A 5320-nucleotide genomic window follows, 5' to 3' on the forward strand; every position below is an offset into this window, starting at 1 on the left:
GGGGGGGGGGGGGGGGGTGGAGTCGGTGGGTGCAAGGGTGATAGAAACTAGGAGAGGAGGGCCCGGGTGAGCGAGAAGGTCGAGGGAGAGGCGAGGCTGCCAGCAGCTCTGCACACCAAATCATTGTTATTACAGAATATTACGCGGCTGTATCAGCCGTGCAGACTCCGTGGCCAATAAAGTGCGGTTACGTCCCTAATATGGTGAATCTCAATTTTCAACGCCAGCTCTCCGTGTGAGACTCCTTCCGGCGGGATCCGCCGTGCGGAGAGGGTAAGATATCGGAAGGGCGCGGCGTCGTCGGCAGATTGAGCTGCGGCTGGGCGCGCGAGCCACAATACTCGTCGCGAAATTAATCCGCGCGGTTCGTTATTACGGCATTTACATCGGTCGCGCTTTTGTTGCTGAGCACATCGAAACCACCGAACAATTCTTCTTTGTTAATGGCGTCTGTTTACGATATAAAACTGTTTGTCCGCGATAATGGCCGTCGCAATGCGTACCGATAATTATTTCGAATTACGAAATCGCGGAATGGGCTTTTACATGGAATTACGGAGCGCAATCATTCTCGCGTGCATGAACGTCGATCGCCGGGATGGCGGCGTTCCGATTATTTTGCGAGCCGATTCATTGCGCCGGCCACTAATGGGGAAACAAAATCGCAACTTTGATTACAATGGAGTCCGTTAATGTGCGCGCGCGCGGCAAAGAATCCCTTTGCGGCCGGTCGGTGAGAAAAATACGGCTAATTAAAACGCGCCTGATATGTAAGTGACAAACGGAAAACACTCGCGGACAAATTAATATCGGGCCGCGTGTTGTTAAATCGCGGGCGAAAACATTCGGATAAGGAGCGCGGCGCGTTTCCCGCGGGGAGCGTCGCTCGGAAATCAAAGCGATGATAATAATGGCGTCGCGAGTTCCCCCCGGGCACGTGCATGCGTTCTTCGCGAAGGCGCGCGTGTTTCGCGATTTTCGCGGATTTCTCCGCACCCTCGACACGGTGATAAAAATCCCGGCAAATTTTCCGAATGACGCACGGCAGCTTCGCGCGAAGATAATCTCTCGTTTTACGCTCCGCAATTCCCGTTTCCGGATTCGCGTATCACAACACGACGTTCGCACGGATGTGGCCGTTCCTCTCTCGCGAAGGTCGGACGTGACCCAGCCATCGTAAAATTCGGACGCCACAGCAGCGCCGGATTTTCTGCGGAATATAACGCCGATTAGCCGTGCCGTCGCTCGATAAAATAATTTATCGAATATATTTCAATTTCACGCGTATTATGCCGCCCCGAAAGAGTAATTCAATGGAAAATATAAATATTCATTTGCGGGGATTTAAAGCGAACCATTCCGCTCTGTCTCTCTCCCCCCACCCTCCCTCCCTCCGTCCCCCCTGACCCGCGCTCTCTTTCTCTCACTGCTCATCCACTCTCCACTGACCATCCCCCCCCTGCACCTCCCCCGCCAAGCCCCTTTTATCTCACTCTCACTCATTGGTCGTCCCTCTCTCGAACGACCGATGATTTATACCGGCAAAATAATAATTTAATTTCACCGCAGTTGGGCACGATACAAAATTGCACGACAAAAATAATAAATAAATTTTGCGCTGGCCGCTGATGTCGATTTCAGCTTGCTACCACCACCACGTCGTTCCCCTTTCGCGTTGCCCCCGCCGCTCACTCACACCTGTGCGCGGTCACAGAACATTTTTATACGTACCTTTTTTTATTGCCAAAAATACCCGTAGGGCACCGCGGCTCGGTGTGGATGTACACGGGTCAGTGTCGATTACACGGATACGCAAGTTAGTAATACATTCCGTATATACAATGGCAAGCTCGAAAAGCTCACTATGTCGTGTAAAACGCGAAACCGCGGTTTCGCAAATAAACTCAACCGAATAAACCCGTGCAGTCGCATTTTTTTCGCGTTATAAAGGAAACTGACGCGCATGGATTTGGATTGGCGTTAAAAGAGCCGCTTCCTAGATTGCACGATTTTTCGAACACGTTTGACGACACGTCTGATTTAATTTACGAGGGATCGCAATTCGCGCGTCTGTCCAGATAGGCGTTAGATTACATTTTGAGCGTGACGCGTGATATTCGATTGCGTTCGCGCGCGTTTTGAATTTTTATAATGGAGCTTGTAAAAATCTTGAGTTGGAATAGTTGTCGAGCGCTTCGGAAAATTCGTCGTTCGATTTATCACGAACCAAGGATTCTTTTGAGAAAGAGTTGAGTCCATGTGATCACTGCTACACAGTAAAAAACTTTGTATTAAAAACAGAAATTTTCGTATTATTTTAACAAGGTAAATGTATTAATTTTACATATATTTGTATATTTTTTAACATATTCTCTACGTTAAAGTAACTAGAAAATTTCAGTAGATCGTTTTAACACAAAATTTTTACTGTTTACTATCATCCTGACCCAATGAAATAACTAATCTCCTGAAGCGGCAATCAGTCTACAAAGACAATAGGTAAAAATTGGTAATAAACTTAATAATTCATAAAAGACCAGAAAATGCGAAAAACGACGATTTTTATCGTTTCATTGGCGATGCAGACTTGAGAAACCTATGATATCGCTTTGCCATCAAGATCGCAAGTGTTATTCTCAGTGTAGATACGGCGAAGTTCAAATAAACGCGGGACCGAGTGGTCCGTTGTTCGTTCCCCAAAAACACGTAAATTGACAGAGGTCGGAGGTGTGTCGCGCGGCTTCGAAATATATTTCAAATAATATCGAGCATCGCGAAATTGATTTGACGATGCGAGTGCGCGGATGGCGAACGGTCTTCGGTATCGAGACGAGCGACACCGAGTGCGATGTCCCCATGTGCGTGAAATGGTTTTGCGGGCCCCGGTACGATGTACTATCCCAGGCGCAGCGCTAATGGTCGCTGAACAAACATTCATTACAGGCCCCCCTAGCACGGGGTAGGAGCGGTGGCGACGACGATAGCGACGATGCCGACGATAGCGATGGTGGTCGTGCCCGCTCGGTGACGGTGGTGGTGGTGGTGGTGGCAATATTGTTATCTTAGATTTATAGATGTAACGGATGGCGGACACTACCCGCTGTGTGTGAGAACGGGCCGCCGTTCGCTCGGACATTAAACGCGGTACCGTCATAGCGGCGGCCCTTCCGAGCGGCCGTTTTACCACCCTTTGAAAACCGACCGTCTCCGCAGAAAAGCGCCACGTGGGTTTTGCCGACGCTGCGACATCGCCAAAAAGTCCAACGCGACGTCTTGTTCCGCGACGAGAGCGCCCGCAGATGATGCCGTCGGGATCTGATCGGGGCAGCTTTGGTGATACGTGACGACGCGTAAATACTTGTTCGCCGGTTTAAAAGTGCGCACACAAGACACAGGGTGTTTCATGTACCGTAAGCGCGATGTAAAGCACTCGAGGTACGAGAAATACATCCGCATCGGGAGAGAAATAGAGAAAGAGAGAGGGCGTTATTTATTTGGCGCTCTGGGACATTTCTCCTCAAGCGCTGAAATGTGTAGTAGTATTAATTGTAAAAGGAAGGAACAATACTTTCGACATATATAAGTGATTTTACAGCTGAAAAGGCTGCTGGCTTATCTTGCTAACGCGAGAATGTACACTGAAGTAAACGCATTATACATAGATTTTATCCAGGACACAATACGCAGTAAATTAAAACTATTACATCGATATTTATATGTATTTGTCTATTTACATTTAATTTAGATTTATCTCAATCTATGTCTCTACGATTAACCACTTACTTATATCTATAAGTTGCGGCAGGCTATACGAATTTAACGATTTATATTAAGGTTAAGATTTTCCCGTTCTAGAAAGATGAAATCAAAACCATCTTTGAAATCGATCATTGTGAATACACTTCTAATTTTAGGCGGCAAGCTATCTCAAATTTGCGCCGCTCCACTTTTAAATGAACGTTTAAGAAATTGTGTCTTACATTTAGGTAGCACAAGTAGGTCGTTTGCTACTCTAATATTTTTATTTATCATGATTTTGAGAGAGAGAGAGAATGTCGGTGCATATATATATTAGGTTGTTCGATAGGTTCGTATGGATTTTGCGAAAGTTTTAAGGTCGGTACTTTTTGGACATAATTTTATTCAATAATCTCTCGACAGTATTTTTTTCGATGGCAGGTTACCGAAAAAAAACCAAAAAGACAAAGTTGTGCCTGACCATGGGAGCATCGACTTCGAATTTTTCGAAAAAAATCCTTGCGAACTTATCGAACACAACGCAATATTTTCGACGTGCATATCGTATATATAATAACGATATTATATATTCTCGTGGCAATTTAATAATTGTGTGCGCTATTGCTCCTCGAGGCATGTCAAGTGATAACGCGCGCTGTTTGATCGGATCAACGTCATTAAGCGGCCGCGCCGGTAATTTTCAAACAATAGAAAATCCACGAGCCTGACTCGACATTTCGAATCCCATCGTCCATCCATCCGTTCATTCGTTACGCGCCGATAAAAGCTTATGGACCCGGCTTCGAAAACCGTCGCTGCACCTTCCTGGCGGCGTCTTCGTCCTTGGTGGAGAACATCGGCTCGTCGACGACCGGCCGGACGACCCCGAAGCCGCGGTATCTGAGACACTTGACGCCATTAGCGGCTCCAAACTGCTCCTCGCGCAGTTAAAGTGATTTGCGACTATCCGTAGCCAGAAACCAGCTCTCTCCCTCTCTCTCTACCCCCTTCGTCCGCCGGCCTTTGCCCCCCGTGCGCCTCCTCGTCTCGTCTCTCGCCTCGCCCATGCAGATCCCCGCTTTCTCCCTTTTGCCACCGACGACCCCGCTCGTCGCTCTTCCTTCTGCACTGTCGTCGGCTTCCACCGGCGAACCCTGAACCGCACCAGCCACCTCGCCGCCCTCCCAGGATTACCGGGGAGACCAATTATTATTCCCACGGCGAACAATGGCACGACGACTCGAAAACGACGCTTCCGCCTCGAAATATCGGTTCCCTCTTTCGCCGGGGCGCGCTTTGTCCGCGGCGCGACGCCGCACCGCTCCGCTCCGCGAGGAGTATTCTCGCCTGCCCCTTTGCATTTTTCGGCGATAAATATGCGCGCGCGCGACGTCGAGAATCCGCGCGTGGCCGGCGATATCTCTCAGGAGCGCAAACAGAAAACTCTTAGCGGCCGCCGTCGCGTTACGAGTCCATAACGTCGTTGAAATACGATTCGCGCCGCGTCGTGATCGATAATCGAAGGCTCGCGCGAGCCGCTCGCGAAGAAGACCGATACCCTTTTTACGAGTTCCTCGTATCG

At 48.6% G+C, this 5320-nt stretch overlaps 1 protein-coding gene across 2 annotated transcripts in view; it reads left to right on the forward strand.

The window, feature by feature from the left end:
* Positions 1–5320, forward strand: part of LOC106747463 (cytochrome P450 306a1) — a 204458-nt gene that overhangs the window by 78298 nt on the left and 120840 nt on the right. The gene's annotated exons all lie outside the window — the stretch shown is intronic.

Source organism: Dinoponera quadriceps, unplaced genomic scaffold (genome assembly GCF_001313825.1).
Source record: "Dinoponera quadriceps isolate SergipeBrazil2010 unplaced genomic scaffold, ASM131382v1 scaffold1750, whole genome shotgun sequence".
In the NCBI taxonomy this organism is placed as follows: domain Eukaryota; kingdom Metazoa; phylum Arthropoda; class Insecta; order Hymenoptera; family Formicidae; genus Dinoponera; species Dinoponera quadriceps.